The following is a 27,799-nucleotide window of genomic DNA, read 5'->3' on the forward strand; positions in this document are numbered from 1 at the left end:
TGGCCCCCGTGATGGCCACCTTGCAGCAGTGAAGGCAGACTTGATAGGTCAGGCAGATGGATTTAGTAAATGCACTGAAAATATGTAAAAAGAAATAGGCTTCAAATAGTGGCACTTTATTAACATATCAGCAGAGCCCACACTCCCAGAGCATGCTTTGGATATTCAACGAGCTGTCTGATGCTTATTAACCTGAGGACTGGTTTATGGTGATGAGAAATTTTTGAATATTCCTTATCAAATTAGGTTAAACGTTCTAAATGGAGAATAATGGACATTTTGAAATGGCTAGATTGCAGGGCAGTAATCTAATATTGGGGTTTAGACGACATCATAAACCACAAGCACAAACCTTGAGTGACTTCTCATAGCGTTTGAATCTTAAAATAAAATCAGATTATCACTGTGAAATTATTCCCTGGGATCTGTTGTGATTTCAAGTGCAGCAGGTTGATCTTGTTTGGGTAGGGGGTTGGGGAGGGAGGCGAGTCAATTGGTTATTGTGGTGCCGACACCAGTCTGTGCCAAACAAAGTGCCCATATGTTTGTCCCATGATGACACTCGCACAAGCTCATTGTGATATTACTGCAGATTTGTGTAATAATCCGTCATTGAAGATCGAACATGCATTCTCATGAAATTATTCCTTAATGAACTTACGGATCCTTCATAGCATTGCTCATGGCGAGTTGCAAGATTTTTCATAACAATGGGTGTGTTATAATATGAACAAAGTGTGACTGGGGAAGTGTTACAAATCCCCACCACCACATACCTCGCTCTCGCCCCCTCCCCAGTTCTAAATTCTGTCCCTCAAAAACATCATCTGAAAACACAATGTCAGGCTCCCCATAGATGGGTGACAACACCTAGCTGTACCTCACATCCACTTCTCTGGAGCCATCCACAACCTCTGGGTTGTCAGATATTGCCGGCCTCCCACATTCCATAAACTTGAGCTCATGCCGCCAGTATTCTAGCTCACACGAATCCCCATTCACACATTTCCCCTTCTCCCGATAACCCACATTGGCTCCCCATCTACACATAATGCAACCCACATATGGAATGGCCTATCCCATCTCTTTCTCCACATGAAATCCTGAAAAATAACCTTCGGCCCAGACATACATTGCCCCAAAAGTCCATGTGGCTCCCTGAAGAGTGAGAAGCTTGAATTTAATGCAAGCTGCTCAGTGACAGTGCATAGAACAATGTTCACAAGCAAAGACCTGGAGCCTGAGTGAAGAGAATGAATGTTTGAGAGAACGGAGCCAGCTGGAAGGGAGAAGGAAACATGCAGCTGGTGTGAGACTGACAGCCAGCCAGAGAGAAAGGACTGCGAAACTGAGAGAAGCAAGCCATACTGGAGAGTTCAGTATAACCATCAGAGTGAGACTGAACCAGAAACAAGTTAATGACCTGCTTTCCACAACAATGACTGATTTATAAGGTGAGTCATTACCCTGCACATTCAACCTCCAAACTATTACCTACATTTTCTGTAGATATAGATAGTATGTAGTCTTATACCCAAGTACATCTAACATGTAAGAAAGCAAGTCTTTAAGGTTTCTACCTGTCTGCAAATGATCAGATCTAGTTTTCATTATAAAATACAAAGCAATGTAATGGAAGATATCAACTTGACATTTGGAGCAGAAAACTTTTAGGCCCTAATGGGGGTGAGCACAGAGGCGGGTGGGCATGGAATTTTGTGGCACCAGCTGGCATGCAAGTTCCCCGGCAACATCCCACTTCGGGGCCATTTTCCCAGAGGAGGAATGGGGGAAGGGGGCAGAAGGGCTACCTGGCTATGAGCAAAGGGTAGCCAGTTCATCTTGTTAAAGGCCTATTAAGACACATGGTCAGAGGCCGACTGGAATTTTCCATTGGCCTCCAGGTCCCCGGAGGAACGGGAAACAATGTAGCTGCCTGGAGGTGACCTCCTTGTGGCAGACTGTGGGGGAGGGGAGGGGGTTCGGAAAATCCTGCCCATACTCTTTTGGTTTTACTTATAAAGTTACTGAATGGATTTTGTCACTGATTCCATAACCTGACCCCACATAATAGCACCTTGCATGAAATGAAATATAAAATGGGAACTGAAAAACAGCCTCACATTATCCAAGGCATGACTCAATCCAAGCAACTTTTGTGAAATTGCTACAGCAAGCTCTGATGAATGTCCCTTCAAATTATCAAGAGCCATTGGCAGCTGCTAATGTGTCTTGCCAGGTTGTTTGCCAGCTTTATGCTTGAGTGGGATGTGCAGAATATTCGTATGACTGGGAAAGCAGTTATAGTTCAATGTCAAGATTAACAATCCTTTCAACGGCTTCAGCTAATGCAGTGTGATGCCACCAGGAATGGATCTCTCAGGGCAAGAGTTCAATATGTGGGCGATGATCTGAATTGGATGGCCACAGTCACAAGTTGAGCTGGTCCTCATGTTCTACTTGCGGAGCAAGTGGCCAAATCTTCCCTGGCCCGTCCTCAAGCAGTTGAGGGTTGAGGAGGTGTACAGTGGTCATGATCATTGGCCATCTTTTACTGGTATTTGTTTTATATAAATCCAATTGCTAAAGCATATTTATTAGGAAAAAATATCCCTCGTCCATCAGATCATAAACGGGAAAGAATAGTTAATCCATTTACTTCATCTTATTGTTGAAGTCCATTTCCCTTTATAATCATGATTTTTTTTCAATTGTACAATTTAGTCTTCAGTTCCTCTTCTAGATGAGATTGTATGTGCACAAATTAACTGTTCTAAAGTGAACTAGCCACTCATATAAATTTAAATTTTTAACTGGAGTTCCCTCAACTTATAACAACTACAACTTGTATTTATATAGCACCTTTAGAATAATAAAATGACCCAAGGCAATTCACATGAGCATTATAAAGCAAAATTTGACACTGAGCCACATAAGGCGATATGAGGGCAGATGGTCAAAAAAGTAGGTTTTAGGGAGCATCTTAAAAGAGGAAAGACATGGAGAAACAAAGAGATTTAGGGAGGGAATTCCAGAGCTTAGGAACTAGGCAGCTGAAAGCACAATCACCAATGATGGAGTGATTAAAATCAGGGATCCTCAGGAGGCCAGAATTAGATGAGTGCAGATATCTTGGAGGGATCTGGGGCAACCCACACCAAAATTGACAGCAGTGAGGTTGGGGTGAGATCAGTACAAACCTGAATCCAAGGTCACAATTCTGAGCAAAGAGTAAACTTAGATAGTAAAATCCAAGAATTAGAGAACACTTTTTTAAAAATCTAGTGATGGTTAGACTTTTCTGCTATTCAGAGAATGATTCATTGACCCCCTCACATGCTATTGTCTCAGATAAAAACAATGTAACCAAGGAGAAACCCCCTTCTGACCAATATTACAAAGTGAACAGTGAGTAATTGTTTTATAATTTATACTGGCCATTGAATTTCTTCGTAATTAACTGCAAATTATTTCTCAATAAATTTGCCTTCATGTCGGAATTGTTAATTCTGCCAGTTATAGTTGGCACTGATGGCTGCTGTTGGCACAAAACAGACACAAAACAATAAAATGAGCAATAAAAATTATGTAAAAAATAACCAGTACCCTGGAGTAATTTCAAGACAGCGTTCAAATCTCAAGCATCTGACAATGGTTAAGAAGTGTATGAGCACTTTAAGATGCCATTGCTGCAAGTTACCTCCAAAAATTGGTTTCCTCATTCATGCCAGATAATTCATTTTTCCTCGCAGCAACTCATAAACTTTCTATAAAGCCCAACTTTGTCCAAGGCGTGAAGGATGCTTCCATATTTGGGAAGACTCTTGTGAACCCCTCGCTCGAATTCAAGGGCAGGAAGAAAACATTTGTCATCTTATAAGTTATCCTTCTCTCTCCAGCAGCCTCCAAACTCTCTCCATCACAAACTTTCTTGTCGTTCTCTCTTTATCTTACTCACATTGCAGTCATTCTGTTCTTAATTTTCCTCATTTGCTCCTCCTAAGCTGCAAAAATACCTCCCAAATAGCTCAACCTTCTTCTGACATCCTCACTGTAATGAAACTCGGACTCAGCACATAGTCTTCTATGATATCTCATTCTTTCCCAGGACCTTGAAAATATAGAATTCCTCGCCTCCTTTCCTGTTTCCTTCTTCATACAATTATTAAGCTTTGAAAACCCAGATGTGGTGTCACCTGATCACTGCTTCCTAATTTATTTCCTTTTCTTTTATTCTTTGCAACCATTGATGCTCTGCATTAGGGACCTGGGCGCCTCACCTAGGGTTCTCACTTTTAAGGATGCCCCTCAATTGATTCCATAATCACTCTCAGGTAACAGTTTTTATATAACTCATTGGAGGTGCACACCTGTGTTGAAGTGTGTAAGTATCTTTTCTATCACTAGTTCCCTTGTGGGATTAAGGTGTGTTCATTTAAAGCCCCTTTCCACCTCTTTCCTCAGCTGCAGTGCATAGGTAGGAACAGAAGCCAGAATCTTTAAAACAAAAATGTTTCCTTTTTAAGGAGCAGGAAATCTAGGCTGCCACTCCAGTGCAGTACAGAGGGAGTGCTCTACCATCTGAAGTGCCGTCTGATGAGACCTTAAACTGAAGCGCGGTCTGTTCTCTCAGGTGGATGTAAAAGATCCTATGGCACTATTTGTCAAACAGCAGGACAGTTCTCCCCGATGTCCTGGTCAATATTTATCTTTCAACCAACATCACTAAAAAAAAGGATTATCTGGTCATTATCCCATCGTTGATTGTGGGACCCGGTTGTGCACAAATTGGCTACCATGTTTCCTACATGACAACAGTGACTACATTTCAAAAGTACTTGAATGACTGTAAAGCACTTTGGGATGTTCTGAGGTTATGAAAGGCACTATAGAAATGCAAACCTTTCAAGATGTTTTCTCTGTCGTCAACTGTGACAGGGACACAAGTTTCCGCAATGGAAATAATTCCAAGAATGTGCTGTTGGATGTATTAGCACTACTGACCTCTGCTTGTTACTTCAGGTTCTGCCTGATTGTCAAAATTTAAATACTCAACGGAGCCATTACTTGGAAAATTATATTTTAAAAGCATAATTCCTTCACTTACTTTTAGAAGGGGAAGGAAGGAAAGATTAATAATTTAGCCATTGCAACAGTAAATGGAACTTTCTTTTCCGGAGTAGAGGCAAGGATTGTTATTTGTACGTTCTTGTGATGGCACAAAGGCAAAGAGCAAAAGAAAAATTTTAATGTATGCAGGTATCTGAAAGTAATCTAGTTAATCGGGTAAATTATTAACCAAGACTCTCTTATCCTATGTTTTTAATGGAATGCACATCCTGTAAGCCAGTTTTGTCACTTAGTTTGCGCAAAATGCCAGTCGTAGGCAGGCAATGACTCATATGTTGAAAAGCTGGAAAAAATGTCTCCTTATTTGGTAGATATTAGTAATTTGCAATGAACAAAGGCAAATTATGCCAGATTTTTCACATATTTTACTTATCTTTACTTCCCGGATAGTACAAAGAGAGGAAATTCAAGCCGGAGTATCACAAGCCAATTGGTGAGCCCGATGATTTTCCTTCCATTCAAATGAATGGAAGCAAAAATCAGTCCAGGATTACAGTTTAAGGGAGACAGTGTGAGGGAAATAAACAGATTCTGTTAGTTGCAGAATTAGTCAAAAATGAAATGAAATCTTGTTCTAGAATGGACAAAAAAAACTATTCATTGTCACTTGGGGAAATTATTTTTGATGAGCACCTTTGGCAAAGCTATAGGTGGGAACAAGAAGCCCTGTAATACTAGCACGGTACCAGTAAACAGGCTCATGAGTGAGTGCAGCTCGAGACAGAGTGTGAGCTTGGGAATTTGTTCTGCACTTAGCAGTGAGGGAGGAGCTGCTGTTCTGACCTTTTACAAAAAAAGAGTTGTGATGAAAACCTCACATGCCAAATGGAAATATTAATTTCATCCTGTGGAACTTGGCCTGAGACTTTTACTGGGAATTCTTACAAATAACTTTTAAAACAGAGATGGCCCTGCACAATTTGCATATGAAAAAAATCAAAGGATCAGGCTGCAGACAGATGTGATTAACTCAGCCGAGGCAGAACAATGGGGTGCTCTCTGATTCACTTATCTGGGAAAGTCTTATCAATGTGGTCGTTAAAAGCCATCGACACCTATTGACTTTGCAAGAGCCAGAAGAAGGGACCCTAATGGAAAGCACAGCAGAACAAGCTGTGGCTTTAACTGCAGCAGTAGTAAGGCCCAGAAAACATACTGCTGTAGGTGCAGGAAAATTTAATAGGATTCCTGAAGGTTATCAGGATTTTATGTCTAAAGGGAGAGTAACCCCATACCCCTCGAGTGGGGCAAGCAAGCCCATAGTAACATTCAGGGATACAGGGGCCCTTTTACTGGGAAAAGACCTGACCTTTCCTCCAGAGAGTGCAGTAAATATCAGAAGGGTGGTAAATGGTATTGGAGGGCAGAGTACACCCGTACCTTTATGCCGCGTGCACTTGGAATGCGACCTAGTTTTTGGACCAGTGATGGTAGGGATTGTCCCTAGTTTGCCTGTCAGCAGGGTTGACCTGCTACTAGGTAATGATCGGGCAGGGGCGAAGGTTGTAGCTTCCCCAGTACTGATAGAGAGACCCCAGGAGGTCAGAGAGACAGGGCAGTGGCAGGAGACTGTCCCCTGCAGTTCCCCTGAATGTGTAGTGAATCGGGCCATGGCCAAACCAGCTCCCCCAGAGCAGACTGAATTGGCACTGCAGACAGATGACCATGAGGTCTGTCCGTCTGAGACTTTCTTTGGAAAGTTAGAAGATCCAGGGAATGAATTAAATGAATCTTCCTTAGCTGAGGCAAAGTGAGCCGACCCAGTACTGAGAGAGCTCACACAGGCTGCCCAGACTGAAATTGAAGCAGAGGGAGTGCCTGATTGCTATTATTTAAAGAATGAGGTACTAATGAGGAAGTGGAGTTCTCCACACAGACCTGAGGACAAAGAGTGGTTCAGCAGTTAGTGGTGCCGCAGAGAAACAGGAGAGAAATATTAAGAATGGCCTATAAGATTACAATGTCGGTATATAAAAAACCAAAGCCTGCACAAGGCAGCAGTTTGACTGGCCAAAATTCCACAAAGATGTGGTGGAGTACTGTAGGAGTTGCCAGATGTGCCAGGTTGAGAGGAAACCCCAACTTACAGTGAAACCTGCACCCCTATGTCCTGTACCAGCGTTTGGAGGACCCTCCAGCAGAGGGCTGGTGAATTGTAAGGGACCACTGCCAAGAACAAAAGGGGACAGAGAGGCACAGGGCTGGCAAAACGTTAGCGAGGAAAGGGGAAAAAGGGACAAAGAGGAGATTCGCGAGGATTCCCAAAATAAAAACCCCTACTGTCCAGTCAGCCAACCCTGAAATATTTGAAAAATTAGACCCCACATCCTCCTATGTAAATGCAGACCCCAGAAGCACCCCACCAGAGTTGCTAACAACATTAACAGAAACCTGCAAGGACAAAGAAAGTCTTCAAGAGGGCAGAGAAACCACAGGGGCGATACCTCACTTAGTCAAAGTGCAGATGGGGAGTGCAGTAGAATCCGGACAAATACCTGAAAGCAGGAATGTCCCAGAGGACAAAGGGAAGATTAGCAAAGAACCCTTCCCTACAGTCAGGAGAAAAGGGAACCAACCATCCCTTACAGTGAAAAACCCTTGCATGACTCCTCAGGGCACTGAAAGAGAGTTCAGAGTGGATTCCCCTACTGCCGACTCCCATGAGCAGAACTCTAAATCATGGCTAATTAAATCTAACCATCCCCCTGCAGACCTCAGTAGGAACAAAGGCACTCTAGACAGTCATGGAAATGTGCAAACTGCAAACCTCCCCAAAAATCACATGTTTATTGGGATGCCCATTCCCAACGTATTGCAGGCTGATAGTGAAGAAACGTTAAACCCTTGGGCAACACACAACTATCTCAGACCCACCTCAGGAAAAAGCAGCAGTTTAAAGCAGCACTGTTACAAAGGAAAGACAGACTGTTGCAATTTTAAGAGTTCTGAATGAATGAGAATGAATGAGAGCAATGTATGTGTGTTTTCCTGTACTCTCTCTTCCTTCTACTTTATAATGAAATGCTCCCCTAATGTCACATTTTATTCAGCCGGATGTGAAGGTGTGATGGAAAACCACACCTACCAAATGAAATACATAAATTTTGTCACGTGGAACATTATTTGAACGCCTCTGGACATTCCCCCCCTAAAGTTCATAAACTTTACACTATAACCCTTCCCACCATCCCCTACATCAATGATATGACCCCTGCCACCGCACTGAGAAACTTACCCGCTCCCCTCCCTCACGAGTGTTCCACCACGGTTCCCCGAACGGGAATGCAAAGATGCGGGAGTGCTGGCCACCGGCACAAAGATCACACTGAGAGAGACGGCAGGAGCGTAAAGGTAATTAATTCATTTATTTAAATTAATTTAAATATTTAATGGGGCTCTTGTCGCTGAGCGGTGGAGGGAGGGGCCGCTATGAGGCCTCACTGCCGCCGGTAATATCGGGCCGGGCTTTCCCGGCATCAAGGGAAGAGGCATTTTCTGGTACCCCCACCCCACCCACGCCACAGACACCGACACCGACACCGGGGGGTCTGTAGAATTCAGCCCAGAAAGTCAGGATAAATGGGTCAATTTCAGGATGGCAACGAGTAGCTAGTGGAGTGCCACAGGGATCAGTGCTGGGGCTTCAACAATTTACAATCTATATGAATGAAGGGACAGGCCGTATTGTAGCCAAATTTGCTGACAATACAAAGCTAGGTAGGAAAGCAAGTTTTGAGGAGGATACAAACAGTCTGCAAAGGGATATAGATATGTTGAGTGAGTGGGTAAAAATATGGCAGATGGTGTATAATGTGGGAAAATGTGAGGTTGTCCACTTTGACAGGAAGAATAGAAAAGCAGAATAATATTTAAATGGAGAGAGAGTGCAGAAAGCTGCGATACAGAGGGACCTGGGTGCCCTGGTCAGCATGCAGGTAGAGCAAGTAATTAGGAAGCCAAATAAAATGTTGGCCTTTATTGCAAGGGGGATGGAGTATAAAAGTAGGGAAGTCTTGCTACAACTGTAGCGGGCATTGGTGAGACTGCACCTAGAGTATTAGTCACCTTATTTAAGGGGGGGGGACAAACTTGCATTGAAAGCAGTTCAGAGAAAATGCACGAAGTTGATTCCTGGGATGAGAGGTTTGTCTTATGAGGAAAGGTTGAGTAGATTTGGCCTATACTCATTGGAGTTTAGAAGATTGAGAAGTGACCTTGTTGAAGCGTAAGATTCTGAGGGGACCTGACAGGGTAGGTGCTGAGAGGGTGTTCCCCCTCATGAGGGAATCTAGAACTAGGGGCACAGTTTCAAATTAAGGGGTCTCCCATTTAAGACAGAGATGAGGAGGAATTTCTTCTCTCAGAGTGTTGTTAATCTTTAGAATTCTCTTCCCCAGAGAGCAGTGGAGGCTGGGTCATTGAATACATTGAAGGCTGAGTTAGACAGATTTTTGATTGATAAGGGAGTCAAGGGTTATGGGTGGCAGGCAGGAAAGTGGAGTTAAGGCCATAATCAGATCAGCCATGATCTTATTGAATGGCTGAGCAGGCTCGAGGGGCTGAATGCCCTAGTCCTGCTGCTATTTCTTATGTTCTTATGTTCAGGGCCTTGTACACTGCAGATGAAATTGGAAAATTACAGCTGCATTGCCCATACATACAATTTTTCGATAAGCTTGCCCCTGCTTGCAAAGAGGTGCCATTAGCACCAGGCTTCAGAACATTCTGCCCATAGTGCACTAAAAGGAGGTTCCAAGTATTTGGGATATTGCTTGCGATCATGCACACATTTCCCTACATAACAAGGGTTACACTGCAGAGGGTTTTTTTTGGCTGAGGAGTGCTTTGGGAAACCCTGTGAACATAAAGGCATTTTATAAAAATAAATTCTTCCTTTCTTATCAAAATTCACATCTATATTTCAGCTGGTTTTAAAGAATTTTTAAATTGCTTGACTGATTTCACATGTGTACAGTGTTTAAAGTTTTTTGTTTGCTCATTAATATTTGGGCCCCTGTTGAAATTGTCTCAATGTCAACTTGGCTCAGTTGGCATGACTTTCTCTTTTGGATCAAGAGAATATTGGTTCAAGCTCCATAAAAGGACTCGAGTGTGTAATGGTTGGCACTCCAGCGCAGCACAGGGAATACTGCATTGTTGGAGGCATTGTTCCTTCGATAAGATCTTGCAGTCAGGTTTTGTCTTCTTGTGGACACTAAAGTGGTAACAGAAAGATTGTATGGATGGTACTCATTAAGGATGCGATCAAAAGGATTAAAGAGCTGGCTTCATACAGACCTATCTTGTGACCAACTCCTAACAGGGTGGCAACTATGGTTCACCTCCATGACTGCTCCTTTGTCAGTGAGTAGACATGGGACATTGGCAGCCATAGAATTGACCTTCCTCTCCTGCACTGACTGAATGCTGAAACACTAAAGTGGAAATAGTTCCAAATACAGAGCAAGTCCATCAGCATCTGAAAGCAAAGATAGATAAGTTTTGAACAGAACTGTTCATTAGAACGCATAATGAAGTTTTGTTTTCAGGCCATGCCTGGACCATTAACCTACCTTTCTTGTCCAGATGTGGATTGGTGTGCTTTGCATTTTCTCTGTTTTATCAAATCGAATAAATAACTGCTGCTTCGTATAGGTGTAATACAGAATTAATACAAGATACATAAAATGACAAATTCATTGAGACTTTTCAAAACCATATCCTACCATCCCTCTTCCGCCTTAGAAAGATCCTGCCAGCCTATTTGTTCATGCAATTCCCATCAGTTAGAATAAGGAAGCCTCTGAGGTTCAATTGTCAGTTTTGATTTCTATTTGTCACTCAATTGACCACCTGCCTCCAAGGATATTAATGATCTGTCTCAGAGTATTACCCATTTGGAACTGGAACAGTGGTGGGCATGAGTTAGACTCCTCTCTGTCTGCCCAAATCTGTGGTAAATTAACATGTAGCTTTGTTTTTATTTTGGATGGAGCCACTGCTCCTGAAGAATTTTACAGAATTAAAATATTCATTATACAAATTTTTAATGCCAGATGTTATTTATTTATTTTTTATTTAGAGATACAGCACTGAAACAGGCCCTTCGGCCCACCGAGTCTGTGCCCACCATCAACCACCCATTTATACTAACCCTACACTAATCCCATATTCCTACAACATCCCCACCTGTCCCTATATTCCCCTACCACCTACCTCTACTAGGGGCAATTTATAATGGCCAATTTACCTATCAACTGCAAGTCTTTGGTGGTGGGAGGAAACCAGAGCACCCGGCGAAAACCCACGCAGACAAAGGGAGAACTTGCAAACTCCACACAGGCAGTACCCAGAATTGAACCCGGGTCGCTGGAGCTGTGAGGCTGCGGTGCTAACCCTGTTCAATCTCCATTTTTAAAAACAAATCATTGCATTTTAATATTAAGTTGTAGAGTAAAATCCTCTTAGCTCCATGTCATCGAGTCATAGTCACAGAAGGAGGCCAATCAGCCCATTGAGTCCATGCCGACATCTCACTGTTTCAAAACCTCTTAGCTTGGACCAGGAAATATAAGTGCAATTCTTCATCACAATTAAAGAGGTATTCAAAATAGTCTCTCTCCAGAAATGAGTTTCCTACTCACACAGCCTAATGCGGAGCATTAAAGTATAACTAAAAATTAGGTGGTCATTGGTAAATACACATGTTGTATAACAGTAATTTCAGTGAAAAACAGGAATATAGAATTAATCCCAGATGCACGGATCACTGGGGCAACTCAGTCATTGCTTTGTCACTCTTCAGTTATTAATGCTTCCTCACATTTGGATTATGTTTTCTATTCCACTGTACTCCTTTGAGAATCTTATCTTTACACAGCTGACATTAAATGTATAATACACTACACTAGTGTAAGTATGTTTAGTTCCCAACTTTAAAAAAAAAATGAATTATTAGTTTCCAATGACTACTTCAGTTCTGATTGTTGACACAAAAATTACACTGGCAAAGGGGGCCTTAATGGTGACTGAATGATCCCAATGAATTTATGTGATAGGCAAAGATTTATACATGTGATAGTATTGACTAAAATCCATATTCAAACGACAACTTGAAGCAAAAAATTGCACCACTCCTTGAACCTTTTTACTTCTGTTGGCTTCATCTGTTGCCGCTCAGTACTTGCTCCTCAAGTGCTGAACAAGAGCCGTGTTGACCACTTTGGATCAACAGCTTTTATTTTGATTCTGTCTCTTTGCGTTAGTCATACAAAGTAAAGATAAGGTCCAGATGTCCACTTGTCCATGAGACTAATTAGCCCAATTAATTAAGAGGTCAGCTCATGTTTCCAGATGTCGCTGTGGATGCTGTGAAAGGTCCTATGGTTGTAATGGCAAACACTCTGCGGGTATTATGCTTGGTGTAATTTTTTTTATTGAAAACTAAATAAACTTTGCCTTCAAAAGCTCTTATTGAAAGTGAGCCGGCAGGTAATTAAGGGAGCTGTTACTCACATTCACAGAAGTTTAAAGAGGCACAGTCAGAAATGAGAGTAGGGAAACTGAGCCAAATGATGATAAGACACAATCCTTCAAATTAATAAACTAATTAGTCTCCCATAGAGCCTGTACTTATCCTAATTTTTTGGCAGTGCACTTGGCCATCTTAAAAGACTTTGGGCCTATCGTTCAGATTTCCACATTGGTCTTACTCTACTCTTCCTTGTCAGAAAGAGGAATTGGATTGATTGTATAAGCCACACCGGGTTTAATGGAAACTCTGAAAAAAATATTACTTATTTCCTTCTTTTAAGCCCCAACGTGATTATTGTCATATATTTAGAGGGAAGCACTGACTTAATTCAGGTCATTTGGTGCGTAAAGAGCCTCAAACCAGTATTTTATCAAACTGTTTGCATAAGGTAAAACCAGGCCTTATCTACTGAATTTGGAGCAAAGCCCTGTCAGCGTCATGATGTTATAACATATTATTTGTAATTTTATTTTATTTTATAATGTAAACATTTTTGGGGATAAAAACTGACAAAGCAATAGAATTGGAGTGAGAAACATTTAAAAACTATAATCAAATGGAGAAACATCTCCCACTAAAAAGCAAGAACAAACTAGCCAGTAAATGTCACACCATTGACGAATAACGAAATAATTGCAAAATTGAAACTAAAGAAAAAGGCTTACGCAACGTACGTAAAAAACAATGGAGGCAATGATGAAAGGGAATATGAAAAGATTAGGAAAAAAAAGTCAATTAGGAACTCAAAAAGAAACTACAAAATGTAATTATTAATGAATATAAAAAGAAATAGTAAAGTAATCCGGACACATAAATAACAAATGAAAAACAAAGATAGGCATAAAGCCCTGGAGCCATCCTCTGGTGATTTCAATTAAAAATTCATAAGCCGGGATCCCCGCCCCTTTAAAGACGGGGATCCCGCCTCCATGCGCTCCTGGCCAATCAGAGGGCCGGCAGCTCTGCAGTGTCAGCAGTGCCACCATGAGCGGTGGCCACTGCTGGTACTGCAGAGGCCTTGGACCCAGGCTCAGTGCTGGAAGTCACAGGTAAATGACAGCAACATGGCAGAAATGTTAACAAATTACTTTGCCTTGGTATATCTACCAGGGTGACTAATATTATGGGCATTAAAATAGAAATAGAGATCAAAAACTATATAAATATTTAAGATAGAAAGCAAGGAGATGATTGGTAACCTAATCGACCTTACAGAGGATAAAAACCCCAGATCCAGATAGATTGCATCCACCTATCTTAAAAGAAGTTCGGGAAGAGATACGCTGCTATTATATATACCTAAAATGTATTAGAAAAGGGAATAGTTCTAAAGTACTGCCAGAAAGCTAATGTGATTCCAATATTTAAAAAGGGAAATAGAACCAAGTTCAGGGAACTATAGACCATTTAGCTAGCTACCAATTTGGTGTAAAGATAATGTAATCCTTTCTCAAATATGTAATAGAAAAACAGTTTAAAAACTGCAGATATAGTAAAGAGTATTCAGCAAGGATTGCAAAAGGGAAGGTCACACTTGATCAACCTTATTGAATTATTTGAAGAAGTAACAGAAGGATAGATAAGGGTAATGTAGTATATTTAATATATTTCGATTTTCAAAAAGCCTTCGATAAGGTACCACATAGTAAACTCATGACTAAAGTCAGAACATGTGCAGAGTTAGGGGAGAATAGTAAAATGGATAGAAAACCGGCTATAAAACAGAAAATAGAGAGTAGGGGTAATACTTACCTACTTCAACTGGCAAAAGATGAGAAATGTGTTACACTAGGATCAGTGCTGGGACCACTGTTGTTCACCATTTACATAGAGTCATAAAGTAATTTATGGGACAGAAGGAGGCCATTCGGCCCATCAAGTCCATGCCAACTCTCCGCAGACCAATCCAGTCAGTCCCACTCTCCCACTCAATCCCTGTAGCCCTGCAAGTTTATTTCCTTCAAGTGCCCATCTAATTTCCTTTTGAAGTCATTGATTGTCTCCGCTTCCACCACCTTCCTGGGCAGTAAGTTCCAGGTCATTACCACTCACTGTGTAAAAACATTCTTCCTCAGATTCCCTCTACATCTCTTGCTCCAAAACCGTAAATCTGTGTCCCTAGTCCTTGTACCATCAGTTAATGGGAACAGTTTTTACTTGTCTAACTTATATAAATGATTTGGACTCAGGAGTTCCTCAGGGTAGTGTCCTAGGCCCAACCATCTTCAGCTGCTTCATCAATGACTTTCCCTCTTTCATAAGGTCAGACGTGGGGATGTTCACTGATGATTGCACAATGTTCCTCACCATTCACAACTCCTCTGATACTGAAGCAGCCCGTGTCCAGATGCAGCAAGACCTGGACAACATCCAGGCTTGGGCTGATAAGTGGCAAGCAACATTTACGCCACACAAGTGCTAGGCGATGACCATCTCGAACAAGACAGAATCTAACATCTCTGCTTGATGTTCAATGGCATTACTATCACTGAATCCCCCACCGTCAACATCCTGGGGGTTACCATTGACCAGAAACTGAAATGGACCAGCCACATAAATATTGTGCCCACAAGAACAGGCCAGAGGCTAGGAATTCTATGGCGAATAACTCACCACCTGTCTCCCCAATGCCTGTCCACCATCTACAAGGCACAAGTCAGGCGTGTGATGGAATACTCTCCACTTCGCTGGATGTGTGCAGATCCAACAACACTCAAGAAGCTCAACACCATCCAGGACAAAGCAGCTGGCTTGATTGATACCCTATCCACCACCTTCAACATAGCAACCTCCACCACCGACACACATTGGCAGCAGTGTTCACCATCTATAAGAAGCAATGCACCAAGGCTCCTTCGACAACACTTTCCAAACTGGCAACCTGTACCACCTAGAAGGACAAGGACAGCAGATGCATGGGAACACCACCACCTGCAAGTTCCCCTCCAAGCCACACACCATCCTGACTTGGAACTATATCACCCTTCCTTCACTGTCGCTGGGCCAAAATCCTGGAACCCCCTTCTTAACAGCATTGTGTGTGTACCTACACCCCAAGGACTGCAGTGATTCAAGAAGTCAGCTCACCACCATCTTCTCAAGGGGAATTAGGGATGGGCAATAAATGTTGGCCTAGCCAGTGATGTCCACATCCCATAAAAGAATAATTAAAAAAAAATTAGAAATACAGTTTCAAAATTTGCGGATGACACAAAATTTGGGGATGTAGTTAATACAGAGAAGGACTGCAACAAAATTCAGGAAGGCATTAATAGACATGCAGAATGGGCTTGTAATTGGCAATGAACTTCAACATAGATAATTGTGAGGTGGTACATTTTGGTAGAAAGAACAAGGGGCCACATATTCCTCAGGATAAGTATCTAAATGGGGTAGAAGAGCAGAGGGAAATCGAGATATGCAAATTAGTAAAAGTAGTGATGCTGGTTAATAATACTATATAAAAGCAAACAAAGCACTAATGTTCCTTTCTAGAGGGAGAGAATTGAAAATCAGTGAAGTTATGTTAAACTGGTATAGAACCTTGGTCAGACCACACTTGGAGTACTGTGAACACTTCTGGTCTCCACATCATAAAGTGGATATTGAGGCACTGGATAAGGTGCAAAAAAAATTTACAAGGATGATAACAAAATTGAAAAGTTATACCTATCAGGAAAGGATGAACAGGCTGGGTTTCTTTTCTCTTGAAAGGAGAATGCTGAGGGATGACCTAATCAAGTTCTCTCAACTTATGAAAGTGTTCGAGAGGAAAGACATAGAAAAAAATGTTTTCAATTATTGGGGAGACTAAACTATGGTTCATAAATATAAGGTGGTCACTAACAAAGCCAATAGGGAATTCAGGAGAAACTTCTTTATCCAGAGATTGCTTAAAACATGAAACTCACTACCACAAGGAGCAGTTCAGGCAACGAGCATTGATTCATTTTAGAGGAAGCTAGATAAACACATGAGGGAGAAAGAAATAGAAGTATAACACTAATAGGGTTAGAGGAAAAAGGGTAGGAGGAGGCTCACGTGGAACATAAACACTGGAATTCACCTGTTGAGCTGAATGGTCTGTTTCTGTGTTGTAAATACTATGTAAGATAGAACTGAAGTTTCAAATTTAGTGATAAAATGTTTCTTTTTCATATGTTTCAGTTTGGCCCAGTTAGTAGCAATCTCCTGGCTGAATCAGAAAATTGTGATTGTAGGCCCCACTCTCAAGACCATTGCACATAATCACACTTTGACGCAATAATGAGGGAGAAGTTTATCGTTGAGAATGACACTTCTGCCTGTTCAGGTAAATTTAAAATATTTAACTATTCAAAGAAGTGCAAGAAGTTCTCCCTGTGCCCTGGCCAAAGTTCTGCCACAAACCAGCACTGCCAAAAAAAGGATAATCTGGTTGTTTATCTAATTTGTTATTTGTGGTACCTTACAGTATATAATTGGCTTGCTATGCTTGCCCAGATAAGAACAATAGCTCCAATGCAATATAACTGATAGTCTGAGGATGTGCTAAGTCATAATATAAATGCATGCTCTTTATTAACCTGGCATATACAACAACCCATTCTCGCCATCACTATCGGATACTAAGAGCCACTGCAGAGATAAACCATTATTTTTTTGCTTTAGAATATTTCTAAATAAGTGTCTATAAAATGGCATGAGTGAAATTTAACCATTAAATCAAAAATACATGTATTAGATGAATAAAATCCGTGACTGGATATAGATGACAAGGGGACCAAAGTGATCACAAGTAGTGGGCTGGACGATGTGCATATGGTGGCAGCTGGCACGGGGGAGGGATAAAAAACTCTCAACAACAGGAATGGGCTTGCCATATGCTTGCAGGGTGAGATAAAAAAAATCCCAGTGTTAAAGTCATTGCAGGGCTAAAAATGAGGGAATATGTGGGTTGAATACAGTCACCAGCCACTTGCACCAAAATTCTTCAACATCTTATTAAAATAAAATATTCAATTAACTCCAGAGCTATTAACAGAAGAACCAGATGGAGCATTGCATTGCAATAATGTATGACTTTTAATGATGCAAAACAAATGAAGTCAGATGCTTGTTATGGTGACAGTGTTGTAGGGATGTATTGTAATGATTTTTTTTTATTATGAAAGCCTTAAAAGACAATGGGAGGCTGCAAAGGTACAAGTGAACGAACAAAATTGCCAGATATTAGTGAGAGGGATCTACCCCAGTGATTTAGGAAATAGAAGAATCACCCAAAGTGGCATTAACCTTATAGACCAGACTGTTCCAGGTTTGACTCCTGTTCAGGCATGTGTTAGCTAACATCAGTAGTGGCAGAATCAGCTTGTGCTTGAAGGGTCGGATAAAAATCAGCAATGATTCCTGACCTCTGCTTGAGTGTGCACATGCATGCATGTGCGTACAAGTGTGTGCAAGCACATGTAAATGTGTGTGGGAACAGGATCATTCTTAGCTGTGCTGCCCTCAGTGGGGAATATTCTGCCAATATTGTCTAGGCTGACATATGAAGAATGCCACCTTGTGCAAGGTGTTGGTGGCTCGCTAGTGCCTGTGAAACCATCCGCCAGGAAGCAGAAGTGCCTTCAAGTAATAAAGGGAGAAAACTGCGATGAAGTAAATGAAGCCAGGAAATGGATTGGCAGTTTAGTTTGAACTGATATAGTGTGTGAAGACATAAATTAAGAAAATTGTTTCCCTGGCCTTGGTCAAATAAATATTGACATTTGTTTAATGCCAGCGGTAAACATGGTACAATATTGAAAGAAAGGTTTGTTTAACAAAGGAGTACATTTGAACATAGTAATTGCATTCAGCCTGCTCCAATTGTAGAAACATTCCCTTATGCACTGCAGAGTGTAGGTCTTGACAAGAGCCCTAATTCACACACCTCCCCTAATGTCCATACCTACCCCAGACTGCGGATTAACTGGATACAATGGACACACATGCTCATGTGTTCAGCTCAGTCTATTCATGTGTGTATTACTTACCCTAATCAGGATTACACTTTAATGAATTGTAAGGAGTTAACAATATAAAGAGGCAAGTGAAAAGAATAAGTCATGATAATTCCATTTTGCATAGCTTTCTTGGTTTCTGTCTTTGAGTAAAAGGTGTAATCCTCTTTGAAATCAAAGAAGGTACAAAGTATGAATTTTAATTTGACATTCTGGGCTTTTGCACAGTGCTCTGTCAAGATTAAGTCTTTCTGAAGATTTGAGAGTGAAACCATCTGCTGTCCCACGTTGCACTGTTCTGGCCTCATGTGAGTGTTGGAAATAAGTACGGCTCTGTTTAATGCTGAGGCATATCCAATAGAAAGTTCTGGGCTGTTTCTTTGTTCCAGTCTTATGCAGCTCTTTGACAGACTGATTCAGCCCTTGTTCATGGGTGGTTTGAAAAATTCCATTGTGCAAAGTGAAGAACATGCTTGTGCCCTCAGTGCCCCTATTTAAAAATAAAATCAAGCAGTTACAATGAGTTGATTACTATATTGTCTCCCTTATCATGTATTGTACCATCTTTTTGCTTAAGCAATAAATACTGATAACAACATCATTGGGAGAACTGGCTTGGAAAAGTTAATTGATAGCAGCACAGACACATTCATTAGACAAGGCTGCCTCAGCAATTGTGTCGTTTCAACTGTGTGTGTTAATTTCACTCCAGCACAGTGTCAGGCTCAAGAGCTGCTCCAAGGCAGGTCTCTTGATGTCATCAGTAGAGTAAGTGATTTGTCACAGTCTGAGATCCTACGACAAGCCCCTCAACTTTTTATATTGACCACGTGTAAGAGTATTTGCTGCTCAGGTACTGAAAGTTTGCATTAAAAGTGCCAGCCAACAATAACCTATCACTTGCTTTAAACATCAGTAGTCAATTCTTTTTCTCAACAGATGGTTAAATGTAAAAGTCCGCAATACTTAGATGCTTGTTTTACAGGAGAATTTGCTTCCATGGTTGTTAGGGCTAGATGAAGTAGAGTGGGAGGAGCCTGGTGTGGAGCATAAACTGAAGGACCTGTTTTTGCACTGTAAAATTCTGTGTAATAAAAGAGTAATGGTCCTTTACGATGTCAATCTTGCCTCAGTGATAGCACTCATGCCTTTTGAGGCAGAAGGTCATGGGTTCAAGCCCCACTCCAGAGACTTGAGCATGTTACCTAGGCTGAATCTTCAATGCAGTACTGCACAGCAGTGCTTCACTTTCAGAGGTACTGTCCTTTCAATGAGACATTAAACTGAGGCATCATTTTCCCTGTAAGGTGGACGTAAAAGATCCCATGATATTATTTGTAGAAGAGCGGGGGAGTTCTCCCAGTGACCTCGTCAACATTTCTCCTTCAACTGATGAATTATTTGGTCATTTACCTCTGCTGTTTGTGGGATTTTGCTGTGAGCAAATTGGTTGCTGTGCTTCCCTAAATCACTGGAGTGACTACACTAATTATTCTTTTTTCCTATCCAGTTGGGTAGCCAAGTTGTGGTATTGTAAAATATATATAAAATACACACTAAATGAAAGTCAATGCTCTTTTATTAGATGGGCAGCTCAAAGTAACCCTTTCATCGGTAGCAAACCATTTTTAACATTAAACAAACTGGCTCCATACAGCAGTAACTTTACTTTCTGTGTTTACTGCTATCCTCATTTCTTAGCTTAAACATTTCCCATTCAGACAACTTTATGCAGATGAAATCAACCCGCTAAAATTCAACCTTAAAGTTATAAAAATTGTCTTTAATTCATAGGGAGGAAAGTTCAAAAATATTGTTATAGTATCCAGGACATATACTTTGTTCATTTTGTTCCTGCCTTGATGAACAGTTTGGAGGATTTCCTGAACCCCAACAATGTGATGAATTGAAATAAACTTGCACAATGAAATGAACATGCAGAGTGAAATTAACACACTGGCAAATAATAAGGTTTTCATCTTGGGGATCAGCATGGACTTTCTCCTAACATCAATGAAGATCAGAATCATACAAGTCACAAGTGCAATTGTTGATCAACTGTACACATGTGGATACTGTGCACATACAGTTTGTTCAGTTGCTGCTGCCAATGCTCTTGAAGCTGCCCTGCAATGTAAATGGAGAAAATGCAGAGCAGCAAGCAGCTTTAGCACATTGTGGAACTTGCTTCCAGTGGAAGCTATTTTTGTACCATCAGCGTACCCTTTCTGCATAAACAAAGGCTTCAGCATCCACACAGCCAGTGACAGAGCTAATGACTTCCCATTTAAAGCTGCCATTTTCAACAGCCTTCCAGTCATAGCACTTCTGTGAAGAGAGTGTGTGACAAACTGCCTGCATCCAAGATTAACTCGCCCAGTGCTATCTTTGCACTTGAAAAGCTCTGGTGCAGCGCCGTGCTAAATAAAACAGTGTTGCCTCTGTAGGCCCTTTAAAGTTCTGTATCTTGGTTATACAGAGCACTCTTTCATGCACACACTAATTTGTTGAAAGCTGTCTATAAATAGTGAACTGGTTCTCTCCACTATAAGGACATGGCCATGGGAATGAGCAGCAGACCCAAGATATACTGGCTTGTCAGAAATTGGAGCTAATTTCTGCACTGGTGATCACAGAACCCCTAACAACAAAATGTATATTTATTGCATCATTGTTGGGAGAAGATTTGACATGTTAAGGTTCAGATTTCTCATGCTGCAATGTAATATTTAAGACTCTTCTGGTAGGAGTCTGTTGTGTGTGCAGTCAGCAACATCATTCAGTGTAAAACATAGGTAAATGTAAATAAGAATGATTTCTGATAGTATGGGGACCTTGAGGGAGAAACAAAGCTCCTGAATTTGTTTCCAGGTTTAATGTATAATCCCAAATCTTTGAATGTATTGATTTCGTTAAAATGGATTTTTAAAAAACTGTCCTGTTCACATGTGAGCTTGTAAAAAGAATTATATTGTATAAATGGAGTAAAGTATAGTTTTACCTTATTTAGTGGCAACTGCACTGCCCTGTGCTCCAGAAGAGTGGAAAGCACAAAAGAGAGCAGCTCCAAAGTACAGTAGCTGAGGTGTCTCAACTCCAGATAATATCCCTCTCCAGGAAGTGTCGCAACACAAACAGCCTATCAACAATTGCAAATTAGAAAAATAAAGCGATGTTGCATCTTCCAGGCTGACAGTGACAGGCGGGAGGATGTTTTCTCCTCTCCTCATGTCACACTGGTGCATGTCAGAACACTTTCAAGATTCCCCCAAAGGAGACAGCCTCAGAATGGAGGTGTCATTTGTCGCCTGTCCCTTTTGTCATTGATTTCGAGGCATTAATTAATGCTAGGTGTCAGCTCTGAAGATGAATTCAGGGCAAAGACTGACTCCTCTTTTGTTTTTGATTGTAAATAGTATGGATCTACCATGATGGAAAGGCTGAGGTCAGAGGGCACTGGATCCCTGAATGTGAGATTTTCATGAAGAAGGTACTCTCAGCCCACTTAACACTGAGAGAATTTGGAAATGACACTGCACAGGGGTTGAAATTCTTTGCTGCTCATTTTAGCCCACTCTCTAACACAGTGGCATCAATATTTTCTTTCCAGTGGACTAAAATAATACAAAAGGGAAAATTGATGGGAACAGAGGGCACTAAGAATATGGCAGCTAGGGATTTGAAAGAATCAGGTTAACGAATGCTAAAGATTGCACAGAGGAACTTCAACCTGAAGTGAACTTGCAGTGAGAAAATACAGGATAAAGGGCAGCTGAAAGGGCGTAACAAAGCTGTGATATAATCAAAGAGTTCAGGCATCAATGCTTGTGGGTGGCATCAGGACCCAGAGATTAAACTGTAGCCTTTTTACTCGTTCGCCACCATATTTTCTTAACGTGCATTGTGTTTACAATAGGCAAATGGCAGAGTTAAAATTTCATTGATTGAAGATGGTAAAGAGCTGTTCTATTGTCCCCTCCACACCATATAGCTGGCTTAAGATTGACACTAAGCTGTTGCAAGAAAACATTTTGCAGTAGGGAAGTTGAATTCTCAGATGTTTCAGTTGCATTGCACATAGTACATGCAGAATAATAAATACCTGCAAAGTTGTAAAAACTGTAATGTACAAGGGTTTGGTCATCGTAAACTGCAAAGCAGGTTTTGATAGGCACGAAGTGAACCCCAAGATCCTCTTATTGCCTTGAGCTTCCACCTAGACGTGTGATGCTTCTTACACTATTTATAAAGAGTGTCACATTTTTTTCCACAAAAATATGGTGATGTGGCTTTTTAACTTTGTGCTCCTGTCAGGAAATCACACCTGCTGGAAGCATGTATTGAAAATCTGGCTACGTGCTTCACATGATTTTCCAACTATTAAAAGGTGAGGAAAAGGGGAAAATGCAAAGCGTTTCACTCCTTACCAGTTGGATGTTCTGTCACTTGAACCTGCCTGCCTCTGTTGGGGTATGTTTATCGTTCCAGGCTAGAGCACTAGATGGAGCACTATCAAGGAGGAACAGTCATCTTGCCTATCCCCTTCCCAATCTGAATAACTTATGCTGCACATTTCCAGAACAGTGCAGTGCTAAACAGAACCCAGAGATTCCCAGGACTGCAGCTGAGGGAAAGGTATGTGACCGTGCAAAGATGGAGAATTTTTAAAAGTAGGTTTTAAAACACACAGAAAATAAGATTACAAAATAAAATGGGAAAGAAGCGTTAAATTTTGAGCCTGGCACATTTATAGGATGCAGTAGTGAGCTGTTATAAAGGACACTAACAGAAAATGAACAACTTATCAGTCAGGCATCTTATATCTTGACAACAGTTCACTAGTGCTGGAGTTCAGTGATATAGCTCCCATGTAACCTTTGTGTTCTGTATACTATTGAATAATAAAAGCAGATCATTTATCACAACTCTTAAGTGCTACATACTCATTTTGAACATCTGCCTCATTTTTTGGAATTTCAATCAGTAAACACACTAGCTTTTAATGTCATTTTAATTCTTAGTATATATTAGGTTTATGCATGAGTATTTTGAAATTTCCTTATATATCCGCAACATGTGGTATGCTTGGAGCATGATTTTTCTAACATCTGTGAGTTATTTGTTTAAAAAAATCACAATGCTTAAGGAGTAGTTTTTCATCCTCCCTGCCTGTGCACCAGCTCCTTCTTCAGACCAGAAGACCGTTCCCCAACTTTGAAAAGCTCAGTCTCAACCAGCCAGATCAATCACTTTGGAAGGTTTTGTTGCTCTTTATGTGAAAGGTGTTTTTCTTCCATCATATTTATGTGATCCCAGCCTCACTGCCAGAGAACGACTTGAGGTCGCACAGCAGTGCTCACTTGTGACCTGATGTTATCACTGTTCTCCCAATGCTTCAATCAGTTAAGTGCTGTAATCTGTCCAGAATACTGAGTTTAAATTTACTGAGTATTCCCAGGCATTGCAGAAAACAGTGCTTTTTTGGACCCATTTGCCATTATTTTCCCTTCCTTCCCCTCTGCTTCCCTGAAGCTGTGACTCTTTGTTGGGGTTTGGTGCCACAGGTGCAAATCTCCCTCTAATAACTCAAGCCAATTCATGTGTGATCCTTGACGGAGAGTATCAACAAGCAATTTGACCAAGGAGGGCATCACAACTGAGTCTGATCCAGCCCCCATCTGATACTGGCGTGCAGCCCAGATTTGACTACAAGATGAAATGGAAATGAATGTTTAACATCGAGATACTGGAGGCACCCTCTACTATTCTTCTATCTTTATCTTTTCCTGCTGGTATTCTGCCCTCCCTTCCTTTGCTGAAGATGTTGACTTATTGCTGAGGAATGGTTCCACGGGTGCTAGGGTGGAGGGTTTTTCACAGTGTAATGCCTCTATCAGGCTGCTGAGCTGTTTCCCAGACTCCTCTTCCCATTGCCCCTTTTTTTGTCACACTGAGGAGTGTGATTTATATTTACATGCAGCGCCAGAGATTTCACCCCCTCTTTTGCTATTTTAGGGATTCGCTTCTAAGTGTTTCCTTGCACTTTTACCACACACGGGCAAAGCAGATCTGAGGACCCGCTGGTGGGTTTGCTCCTGGACCAGTCTACCATCTGCAGATCCAGGATACAAAGGACTACTGAGCGGGCTTCCTTCAACAGCTTGCCAACAGTCACACCTGGGTGGCAAGCATGGACACATGATGTCCAGCAGTCCATTGGATATTTCCCACAACCTGTGGGCAACATGTGGAATCACTGGCCCCTCCATTCCCCTTTGGCAGTACCAAACCTATTTAATTTAGTCACCTTCCAGTACCTTGCCCAAGTGACCATTGTTCATAAGTGATCCTAAAAATGAGCATCATCAATCCATTTGGCCATGGATTGTGAGGGAAAACATCTCCAAGAACAATCCTATCCTATCCTCTCTCACATGGCCACACACATTCACTTCTATGTGGGCCTCTGGATAGCAGCCAGGAGTAGGAAATCTGGCTGATTTTTGTTTTCTCCCATACTTCACTTAGGGACCCTGAGACCAACCTACATGGAGCGTACATAACAGAAACAGGCCATTCGGCCCAACTGGTCTGTGTTTGCGTTTATGATTCTCAGGAGCCTCCTCCCACCCTACAATTGTAGCACTAAAATTGCCATCCTTCTGAGATAAGCTAATTCAGCACAGGCTGGGGATTACACCTTGAGACCTGAAATATAAAGGTCACAGACCTGAAATGTTCACTCTGTTTCTCTGGCCACAGATGCTACGAGACCTGATGTGTATTTCCAGCACTATTTGTTTTTATTTCAGATTTCCAAAATGCGCAACATTTTGCTTTTATTAACCCAGGAGATCTTCCTGGTATGTATGGCTCAGCTACCTGCTTCATAAACTGAGCCATCAAAGAAGACCTAAAAAAACAGAGTATTTAAACGAGCCTTGAGTTTTGGATTGATTTGAGAACTATGATTCTATCTCTGTAAGTGTACTGGATTACTACATATAAGGTCCATGAAGCAAACTGTCATAATCTGGAATTCATTGCCTGAAAGAGTGGTGGAAGCAGATTCAATATTAACTTTAAAGTGAATTATTCATGTACTTGAAAAGGAAAAATTTGCAGGGCTATGGGGAAAGAGCAGGAGAGTGAGCCTAATTGGATATCTCTTTTAAAGAGCCAGCACAGACGCATTGGGCCGAATGGCCCCCTATGGTACTGCATCATTTTATGGTTCTGTGAAGTAGTGCCCCACCATTTATAGTGAAATAAATCCAAAAATATATAAAAATAAAGATAATTAACACTGAGGCCTGGATTTTACAATCTCACTGCTGATCTCGGCGGTGTGATGAAAAAACGCCGGCCCGCTCGTGTGGGTCACATGCCATAGAACCGCCGCAGTCTTCCTTATGGCGACTCGTTAAATAGCCGGGGCGGGCTGCCCCTGTCCCCCGATCACGTGGAGGGGCTGGGCTGTCTGTCCCTGGTAATGGCGTCAGCTGCCTGTCCGCAGGCGTTGACGCAATTTTTAAAGGGCTGTCAGCCCTACCAGCTAATTTGAATATTTAAAGGTAAGTTGAATTAAAATAAATAAATACATCTCATTTGCCTGTCTCCCACCCCTCCCAATAACAATTAAATTAATTATTTGCCCTTTCCTCCCCAAAACATTTACCTTTAACATCTGACCTTCCCCCCCCGCACCCCCCCCCCAAACTGCACAAACCTTCAACTACAACCCTTCCCACCATCCCCTACATGCTAAATATTCCCTGTTCCCCCCCCCCACCCCCACACCCACACTGATAAACTTACCTCCGCCCACCCCCCCCCCTCCCCCCACCCCGCAACCAGTGTTGTGCCTCGTTTCCCCGGACGGGGATGCGAAGACACGGGAGTGCTGGCCACCGGGCTGAAGATCGCCAGCGGACTGTGAGATGTTGGCGTGAACTTCATTAATTCAATCATTTTAATTTATTGAAAGATTCAAATTGGGGTCCTGTCCATGAGTGGCGGGGGTGGGAGGTGCTGCCAAGAGGCCTCGCTGCTGCCAGTAATATCGAGCTAGGCCCTCTCGTGGAGGCATTTTCCGGCCCAGCCCTCCCCCCGCACTGCCCCACCCCCACCCCGACGTGGGGGATTGGTAAAATCCAGCCTTGAATAACTGTTGCCCAAAGTCTCAGTTTGTTCACAAACTAGTTGAGCCATATAGAACAGGACAATCCCAGATTCTATTGCTCGTAAAGTATTAGATGATGTCAGCCATGCAAATAATAAGATTTTACAGTGAATCTGCGTGCTCCTGTATTCAAAAAGGGAAAAGCCAAGACCTTTCCCATTGCCCATTCGTCTCAGTATTTAGTGAAAATGCTGGTGTTTGAATGGATCGGAGTGATTAAAAAAGCATTTGCCCCAACAGTAGCTTTCTATGTATCAGCATTTATTTATTTTACATTCAGTCAAACTTGTGATCTGTAACAGGATGTGCAAAAATGTTTACAGCTACACAGGAAAACACAGAAACATTTTGGTTGACAAGCAGTCAGGAGCTGGGAGCCTGGATTTTACTGAGATAAATAGATATTAAAGATGCAGACATTGACTGGAAGGGTCACGTATAGAGAACTGGATCACAGCGCTGGATCAGACAATTACACAGAATCTGAGCAAGACAGCTGAGGACGATGAGGTGATGAGGCAACGAGTCAAAACATCCTGGTAGAATTTGCTTGTAGCGCGAAGGACAGGAGTATGGTGAAAACCCCTGACCCAATATACTGCCTTCATGTAAGTGCTGAGCTGCACATTCAGATTATTCCCAAACTCCAAAGATCTAAATTACATTTGAAGGCTTTTTCAGCCCTTCAGCCTCACTATTGACCTTAGCCATTGAACTTCTGGTCCTAAACATGCAGATTTCTTTATGACCCCCTCAATGTGCTCCAACTGTTTGATCTGCAATTCAGTGGAGGTGATTGGTATTGTAACTTTTAACTCAAGTTTTTTTTTAAAGTTGGGCAAAATTCACATTTATATATGCAACAAATTTTAACCCAGCGTACCCAGTGGGAATGGGGGCAGATGTCTGATTTACATCTCTTCTGATTTTATTCTCTTTTGACTTCAATGGCACCAATAAATCGGGTGT

The 27,799-nt window shown here is 41.7% G+C and overlaps 1 long non-coding RNA gene across 2 annotated transcripts in view; it reads left to right on the plus strand.

Annotated features, from left to right (window-relative positions):
• The window catches only part of LOC137346692 (uncharacterized), a 411,123-nt gene that overhangs the window by 375,772 nt on the left and 7,552 nt on the right, over positions 1-27,799 (plus strand). For both annotated transcript variants that reach the window (XR_010968752.1, XR_010968751.1), the window contains one exon: positions 16,832-16,976. This is a non-coding gene — a long non-coding RNA (uncharacterized lncRNA). The remainder of the gene's footprint in view (positions 1-16,831; positions 16,977-27,799) is intronic.

The sequence above is a fragment of the Heterodontus francisci genome, chromosome 30 (genome assembly GCF_036365525.1).
Source record: "Heterodontus francisci isolate sHetFra1 chromosome 30, sHetFra1.hap1, whole genome shotgun sequence".
In the NCBI taxonomy this organism is placed as follows: Eukaryota; Metazoa; Chordata; class Chondrichthyes; order Heterodontiformes; family Heterodontidae; genus Heterodontus; species Heterodontus francisci.